Here is a 9,995-nt window from a genome sequence, read left to right on the forward strand (position 1 = left end):
TTATTTATATATCTTTCTTTCTCTATCTGGAGGAGCATAAGAAACAGGAACACTAAGGTATGTACTGCTTAATGGCGGATTCTCTAAACTTACTCACTGTTATTATGGTCTGTGCCTGGTTTAACTACAGGAACCCCACTAGTGTAAACTCCAAAGTCCTAACTCAAACCTAAAATGAACTACACATTTCCGTCTTGCACTAATTTTGCTTGTGAACGTGACAGAGTTACACTGGCCAAATTATACAAACGAGGACAATAAAGCAGACTGAAATAAAGTTCAAGGTAATTTACCCTTTCCCAGCTACCATAAACTGCAATGACTGTCGTTCAGTACTGAAAGTACTGTACATATTTTCTTTTCCCATTTGCATTTGTAATATAGTAGGTGACGTACTCTGATGCTTTAATGTACAGTAATAGTGTTCCCTGCTGGCACCTAGAAATTAAAAAGTAATTTAACCGTTAATTGTGGGTTTTTTTTATTGAGTTAAATGTGACATGCATTCAGGGTCTTTTTTTTTGTGTCCGTATTTGGGAGTGCGATTTGAATTCAGGGGCGACTTAAATTCTAGTAAACACGGTACAATGATAACTCAATATTGGAACAACAGACTTAAAAAGTAATTACAATTATTACATTACATTCAAATTACATTTGAAGCTCTCAAATGAAGCACTAATGACTTTGAATTATGTTACTTCATTCTAGTATAGAATTAACAGATGCGTGTCTCCTTGGGGGAAAAAAAAACAAATAAAAAAAACCCAATCCCCTTTGGGTCTTATTAACAGAACTTTAACTCATTACATATTTAAAGATGGTTTTGTTTATTCATTTTTGATGCATTAAATTAATTTTGTAAGGTTTATTCTAGACTGTTATGAAACACAGCAACAATCTAAACCTGTTTCATAAATGTCAATCTTTAATTCAATCACAACAGAATTTGTATTAAAACAGTATTTCAGTAACTCACAAGGTCACCCTTAGTGAAAAGGGTCGATTATTACAACTCTTCTGATGTGCTATGCCATGTACTCTATTGCTACAGTTGAGGTCTTCTGCAGCCACCTGTTTAAAAGCCATTACTTGCATTAACTGATGCATTTGTTTTGTATTTGGGAGTAGGGTTGCCAACTGTCCATTTTTTCAAAACTGGACATCACCACCTGTTAACTTGAAGATCACTGAATGGTGCATTATACTACATCCACTCTCCTAATGACCTAAAGAAGGCAGTCAACTCCTCATAAGTTTACAATGACAAATTGACTTTAAATAAGGCTCTTAGAAGCATCCACCCTTCAACCCTAATTTTATCCCACTGCGAAATGCAGTTATATACAGTGGAAAGAGTTGGAGCAAGTTTACAAGCAGCGTGTTTCTTGGCCCCCCATGAAACAAGCTGAAACCATCTCACAGGCCCCCAAAGTGTCACCTGAAGTGTTATGAATAATAATAGGCATGGCATGTGAATGCTATGTTGTCCAATTCAAATAATGCATTGCCAAAATAACTTTGCATTATGACTTGTTTATTTCGAGTTCTGATATATGTTATTATTCCGAAAAAGAAAAATAAGTTTAGTGAGAATGTTGCGCTGTCATTATTTATTTATTTATTTATTTATTTATAAATGGCCTCAGAATAACCCTTCTGTTGTGGGAAGCAACGGTTTTCCTCCATACATCACAATAGTAGCGTTGCCAGTTAGGCTCAAAGCCCCGGGGGCACCAGGATCTAATTTCCAATTTAGTCAAATAAAAGGGTGCAGCCACGAATACAAAACCTTCCATTATTTTTTAAAGGAAGCTTGTTTTCCTTGGCTTAAGCTAGTATTTCTGCAGCAAAAGGACACTGCAGTTTTGAGATATGCCTACATACTCGTATTTGCTGAAGACTTAAACTTCAAAAACAGGAGCTATGGGTAGCATTGGCATATAATCCCTGTCCCTCTATCATAAAAAAGATGGCTATGCAACTGACAGAACGAAGCAGCAGGCTTTTGATTTGGCATGAGATGGTTTGTAATGGTACAGCTGCAGGAAGTAAATTAACTCCCAAGTGACTGTTCCTGGAGTTTGTAGTCATGTTTCATTGAGCCTCTGACGATCTTAATCTCAACAGCTCCAGGGATGAGGTGTGGCCATTTATAAGATAGATACGACACCCGTAAGCAAGATAGGAGTTTCAGTCCCTTCTTTAAAATATACAGTACAGTCAGTGACAGAGACATGCTGTGTGTAAAGCCATTCCACTGAATAAATGACCAAGGCATCGACTCCAGCCAAGTTAAAATTAGAAATAAATGTGTAGATGGGAGAAAAACTACCCTGACTCACTATACAGAACCAAACTTTATAGGAAAACTAGGTTATTGCCACATCTATTGCAAATATTTCTAATTCATTTTTAAAGAGATTAAACATTAATGATGCTATAAAATACATATTTTTTTCTTTTATATATATATATATATATATATATATATATATATATATATATATATATATATATATATATATATATATATTATTATTTTATGTATTCTCTTTTTAATGGCCACTGTTTGTATGCGTGTTGATAACAGAGATTATTGATTAGACAGCGGCCTGAGACTGACAAGTTATTTTTATTATTACCATATTGAGATGTCACCTTTTATTTCAATTTTATTGGATAAGCTTAGCTAGCCTCTATTAAATAAATGTAAACTCTCCATTTTCAGAAAAAGCACTTCAGTGATGAATAACATCATGGGGCTGAGAAGTATTTTAAACACTGCATCAAACACAGCAATTCCATAGTTGTTTCAGGAGTAAAATGATTGTATGCAAATGCTGCTCTGTGTACAAATGTTTGAAGTTATATAGTTGCGTCTCCTGTCTTGCAGGTGGATATTACAGTTACCTGTTAAAGAGCTCTCTTTATACATGTGTGTCTGCTTTGAATTAGTATTTACAGAACCACTTAGAATAGTAAGGGAAATATAAAAAGCAATTAAAATGATGTTTGAAGCTTACTCCTTAAACAAGTCGCACCAAGACTGTGGATTGCTCAGTTCAATGATACACCACCTAAATAATATGTGATCAACACGCATTGAAACCACAGATTTGCCACTCACTTCATTCAGAATAACGTTTTTAAAATGTGATGCTCACAGAGCAAGACTGGAATGGATTAAAATTGCCACAAATGAGTAACACTGTTTAAAGCATGGTTAGATTGTGCACGCTTTGTGGCATATCCCTTACAGAAAAGAACAGTTTTTTTGATGAATCCACGTTTGTACCGTTTCACTTGTGCATCCATTTACAGTAACACTTTACATTGTGTCTCTAATTAATGTGTATTTGCTTAATAAATATATAATTACAATGTTATTATATAGTTTAAATGTACTTAATGTACTTGCATGATAAAATCCTAACCTTTACCCTTTTTTGATAAAACTGTGCACTTAGATATATTGTGCAAAAAGAATTACACGTTAAGTACATTGTAACTATGCATAATAACATTGTAATTATATGTAAGTACACATGTGTTTATGAAGTAACGACTATGTATATACACAGTAATTAGAGACCCTTAATGTAAAGTGTTAATCCATTAACTGAAAATAACAAACCTGAAAAGCAATACCTTTTGGGAATGGGATGCACTAAAAAATTTCACAGCAGTCCTTTCTGTCACGTGGATGAGCTTGGATCTAATCTCTACCTGGTACTGCCCATTGCTTTCTCTAGAGTTAATTGTACCCTTGGAATCATTGACAAAGTGAATAAAGATGAACCATAATCTCTAGTATTTTATCTCCCAGAAGGAAATTTGAAAATCTGGTTCTGTCGAATAATATTTTGGTGAGACATGGCAGTTAGAGTGCAGTGTTGATGTTACCTGAAACAAGGCCTCTCAGTGACGCTGTGTGGATGTGTTTACAGGTCCACAGCACATAGAAGTATGCTTAGTTAATAAGCAAACAAAGAAATCTCCATTAAATAAAAATGTGGGCAAACGGGTCACCAAATGCAATTGCGTTTTCTTTAAATTGGATTTTTAATCAAAACACATTTTTTTACATGGCAATATACAATTTCTGCAAAAGGTAGGTGGACAACTTAGTCAATACTTTCAGGACATGCATATGATGTAGTCTACTGTATAATAAGATATTTGGTTACAACCAGTACCGATGATAATCATTCGTATTTGAATATGCTTAAACAATTTTGCTATTAGCATTATTAATGTTACATCAACAAATAAATACTTTTATACCCAGTTTTGCACAACTGTACTGTGGGACTGTATATTAAACTGGCATTATATGTTTACGTTTTCTGAGTGAAAGCTACCCTTACCATATCAGTAGTAAAAAAAAAAAATTGCTCAAGTTATTTTATTGTTTCTCTGCAGCTGAAACGACCCAGACTGTATTCCCATGCAAACTGAAAGCAAATATGGCAAAGACTGATGGGGTAAGTCATTACCTGTAGTCTATTCCCTCCCTTAGGAGTTCCCCATCCAGAAACAGATAAGTACATTCCAGCCTGGACCACATAAATAGGGAGCTACTTACAAAGAAAGACACAAATATTGCATATGATGAAATCACAGATTGACATGGTTTAGCATATTGTGGTTAAAATCCTGGTTACCCATGGAAACGCAGGTAGCTAACAGTGGCCTGGACATTCCCCTTCATTTAAAGAGCAAGTATACTAGAATGTCATTTTTTTTAATACTGTTTGCAATCGTTCTGAATGGTTCTTGGTTCTGTTTCTCCCATATTGCATTATTATAATTTTCTTCTAAGTTACCTGGCTTGGAGCGGCACTGAACAGCCTTCCACATTCCATTCAAATCAAATGACGATATATGACAGTTCAGCTTGGACAGCCACACCTGCTCTCTGCCTATATAAATGTAAAGTAGGTGGGACTGGCAAAGAGGTTCACCTGGTAAAGACAAGACCGTATGGAGTCCTGGCTGAACAAGGTCTCAGATCTTTACTAGGGATTCTACAGGGAGCGTTGCACCTGCTCCTGTGAATTAGATACAATCATCAGGTACAGAGTCATCTCGCTGTACCACAGTGACCCCTACTGGCCAGGAGCCTGGTGAGCTCTCGCGGACACCTGCAGGTGCCGATGATGCAGACACATCTGCAGTCGAGCTCCTGGATGTAAAGAGGCGACTGGCTTTGTGTATTCTGTATTATCAGCATAAAGTAGTAATGAAAGGCATAACATAATGAAAGAATGTACTGTTTTAAATCACAGTACCTATTATCAGATGTCTCTTCTGTATTTTTCTATCCATGTCAGCACTAGGATTTTGTTGTACCATAAATAGTGTTTGATACTACTTAAGTGGCCTACTTTGTATCCCCCTGTAGCTAACCACCATGAAGAGCCTTGTTAGGAGGAGGCTGAGAAGGGTATGTGTTAAAATCGCCTAGACTGCACATAATATCTGAATTACAAGACAATTTCCGAAGTCTAAAAACTATTTATTCCACCCCCCTCCTTTTTGTCTTTTATAAAACAGAAGTTAACAAACCTTTAGATTATTTTTTTTCCTCAAGCCGATAGTATCTCAGTTTGTAAATTGGAAATGTGCTCTAGTGCTCATCTTGCCAGCTGTGACCTAGTTCATTTATTCCAGAACTGCATCAAGAGCAGAAGGAAACAGTGGCAGCTGTCAAAAAAAAAAAACACTTCTGAGGGATACACCAGCATGATTTGCTGTGTCTAAGAGTGTCTTTCCTAACTGCTATGTAGACCTATTGTATTACTGTGGCAGTCTGGCTGGCAGTGGTGAGTGTGATGACGTCACGGACCAGGAAGTAACTGAATCACAAACAATGGATGGGCGGATGAAGCTGAGTGCAATGGCACTCAGCGTATTTATTAATCAATAAAACAAAATATTTAAACAAAACAGAAACAAAATGGCACGAGGGCCAAACGAATAAACAGACAAACAAGTAAGTGGCGTGCTGGCTAAACCAGCACGTTTTAGCAATTGTTTCTATGTCTTCTACGCGCTCTCTCTCCGCTCTCCCGTACTCTCTACTCCAACACTCCACCTCGAGTGCAGAGAGCTGCAGGTTTATATACTCTGGCCAAGGGATTAACTAGTTGTTAATTATCTTATTATCCCTCGGCCAGAGTCTGCACGCGTTTGGTAAGGATGCATGACTGTCAGCTAGTTAAATAATCAGTAGCTGATCAGCCATGCATCCTCACAGGGTTTTTAAATATAATAATAAAAGACGCGGCGCTTTTACCCGCGCCGCAAAAAAAAATACAAATAATAATAAATAGGGGCGGGACACTCCGCCACAATTACCTTTCCACATATGCTGCATGACAAGTGATAAATGCACAGCTAATCTGTGTAATTATTATTATTATTATTATTATTATTATTATTTATTTCTTAGCAGACGCCCTTATCCAGGGCGACTTACAATCGTAAGCAAATACATTTCAAGTGTTACAATACAAGTAATACAATAAGAGCAAGAAATACAATAACTTTTGTTCAAGCAAAGTATAAGTGTGAATCATTTTTTATTATTATTTTTTATTATTTGCTTCTAGTGTTTGGTATTGTTTTCATTTATTCGCCTAGCAATATAATACATTATAAAAACCATAAGTGTACTTAAATGTTGAAGAACAAAAACCTAGTACAAACTTTTCTTGGGTTTTTAAATCTTTTCTTTTTTGGGGGGGGGGGTTGCAGCAGACACCACAAGAATTTCCACTCAAGACCAATGAACTCATTACCCTGCTGCGCCACCCAGCGCCACAAATCTTGTTAATAGTTGTTGAACACATTTGCATAATTTACTAGTGACGTCACCATAGCTACTTGTTTATATTTGATTGAAAATCCTATTTTACACGAAATCCATATAAGTTTAAAAATACATTATATCGAACAGTAATCATGTTTTTATAATTTAAATAAAAATACACGTTGTTTATTTACATGTAATTGATTTGCTTGCGCATAAGCTTGCATTTCAGCAGCACTAAGTGCAGCGGATTTAGGCAAAACAAACTTAATTTAACAGTCACTGTTCCAAGCAGGTTATCAGTCAGTCACATTTTACTACTACAACTATGACTACGACTACTTAACTACTACATCTACTGCTAATATGAATTTACGATTGTAAAGTGACCCTAGAGATTGGATGTGCCTACATGATACATCAACTGTTGCATGCACTTTTTTTGGTCGTCTTATTTGTTATTTAACAAAAAAAATCCTGTGATGGTGAATGAAGAAATCTGCCTCTTGATTGATCAGTCCTCCTAGCTCAGTACTGGCTTTTGTCAGTCCAGCAGGGGTCAAAATCTGATGAAGGCCATTTGGTCGGCTTATCAAGAGACCTGCATTTGTCACTTTGAGCAAGAGATGGGGGGAAGAGAAAAACATAAACTTGCAACTTTCTCAAACAAGTTTAAACAGTGTATATTCATATCCAGAAATAACCGGATTTGACTGCACTGTGCACTACATACCTCATTTGAAATATTTGTCAACTTATAGATTTTTTCTTTGACATGCTAGCACATATTTGTCTAACTAAAGACATAAAAAAATAAATAACTATAGTTTTCAAAGTTTAAAGCAGTCATCCGAAGTCTGACCGCTTCACAACTTCCAGACCATGGCTTCTTAAAGGCCTCTCAAGCTAAAGTATTTGGTGAAGATCAAATATAAAAATAAATTTAAAAGGAATATTATGATACTATATGGCAATATAAAAAAATATATTATAGAAATAGATATCCATACAGCAGGGAATAAAATGGGAACAGCGTCTACATTTCATTTTGGGATGAAAAGAAGTTGCTTCTTTTGGAACTAATTGAGTGTTCTGTAACAGTAAGATAAGATTCTCGGATCTGCACAGTTTTTCAGCGACGTCCAAATGTACAAAGTATAATGCAGCCCCTGTAGTGTGACTGCGTTTATCCCTGGCTGTAACATAACAGCCCATGTGAAAATAAATAAAAAAAGAATAGCATTCTAGCATACATTTACAGCATGGGATCTATTCATTTGACTGATAGTGCAGCAGATCTAAATAACATTTAAATATATGATTTTACATACTGTTAAAGAACCTAGAGAACATGGGGGGAGTACTAGCAGGGCGTTTGTATAACATGGCATATCATACCAATGTTTGCTCATAAGTGCTTATGCCAGCGGGTTGGTGATACAGCACAGCACCCCTTAACATCGTGCAGGGACAATGGTTTAGTTCTAGAGGGAAGTGTGTTCTAACTGAACCACCACTTAAGAACATAAGAAAATAGAGACATTTATATTAAAACCTTCAGTGCTTGTTTGGTTCCTTGATCTCAACACTGTCAAGTTAGTTCTTAAAGGATCTTAATGATTCAGCATCAACAGCATGGTCCATTCCATACCCTCGCCACTGTTTAAAAAGGTATCTCCTCCCTTCTGTCTTCAATCAAGTCTGCTCTAATCCTTCTTTGTTCTAGGCTAAACAAATAATTCCTTTTTGCCTTGGGATTAGTCTGGTTGCTCTTTGGTGGACTCTCTCCAAGATCACAATGTTCTGTATATACTACAATAACAGTACCAGATTTTCCTTGGTCCCCCACCCCACTTGTGTATACTTTTAAACATTGTGGTTTCATAACTCAGGCACCATATTTTAATGATCTGCATGGCAGCAAGAGCTTCGATGAGTTGACACAACTGTATCACCTCAGCCGAGTGTAAAAAAAAATTAAAAAATAAATAAATAAATAAATAAAGATTGAAATCTTATTCCAAGTTATCCATGACAAGCACAGTGATATCACTTCTTAGCAAAACAATATATATCTTGCTCAAACTCCATTCTGAGATCTTTTGAAAACTCCTTGGGGAAGGGATGTTAAACCTCTCCTGTGGCTAAAACCCATTATAAGTGAGAGTCCACGCTTTAACTTCAGTCTAGAAGCATGAGGTTTAAAATGGGCAGACATTTATCTCAGACCTAATGCAGTGGGAGTTGACATACTGTTGACAGGGTGACCTTTTTACCAAATGATCTTCAATTAAAGAGTTTATATGACAAACCCAATCAGGTTCAGAGGAATCAATGCTTCTGAACCTATGCACTTGAATTTGATTAAAACCCCAGCAGAATATATAGAGGGAATCCGTTCCTAAAATAAGTAACTTGAATCTGATTAGATATTGCATAAGAACAGGCCACTGACAATGCAATGGTTCTGCATGCAGAGCAATGGTACCACAGCGGTTAGATATTCAGATTTCGACATGCTATTTTGCGGTACTTGTATTACAATATATATGTTAATCCATTGCAGCTTTCTGAGTGTGAAACTCCATGCCTCTCATTAAACCCTGTTCTCATTCCTCAGAGCTCACTGGGGACATCAAGACCAGTAGCTTGCTATTCTGCTTCACCTTTACTCTGGTAATATGACATTCAGTGATTACACTGGTTTATGACACCAGTTGTAAAGAAATGATGTTTCTATTTGCTTCTGCAATTGTAAAACTAGAGGTGCTTAGTAAGTCATTATTATTATAATGGTGTAACCAGAAGGCCTCAAATATTACAGCCTTCCTACTACGACTAATAATAATGACATAACATTTTTTTTTTTTTAATTTGGATAAATAATTCTGTAAAATGACCTGTTCTCAGATGTCAGCTTTAAATAAACGTGTTCTAAATTGTATTTCAGTTTTTTTTTATTCTATTACCATTATAACACAAACATAACTAACTGGAAATACATACACAGTAACTACAGTTCAACCTCTGAAAATGGTTCCAGAACCCATTTATGCGATTACAGCCTTATTAGTATTATCATTATCATTATGCTTTTATCATTATGCTTTTACCTGTACATTGAAGCTTGATAGATCAGACTTTTCAGCATATAATCAACATTCTGTCATAGTAGACT

Source organism: Acipenser ruthenus, chromosome 19, assembly GCF_902713425.1.
Source record: "Acipenser ruthenus chromosome 19, fAciRut3.2 maternal haplotype, whole genome shotgun sequence".
NCBI lineage: Eukaryota > Metazoa > Chordata > Actinopteri > Acipenseriformes > Acipenseridae > Acipenser > Acipenser ruthenus.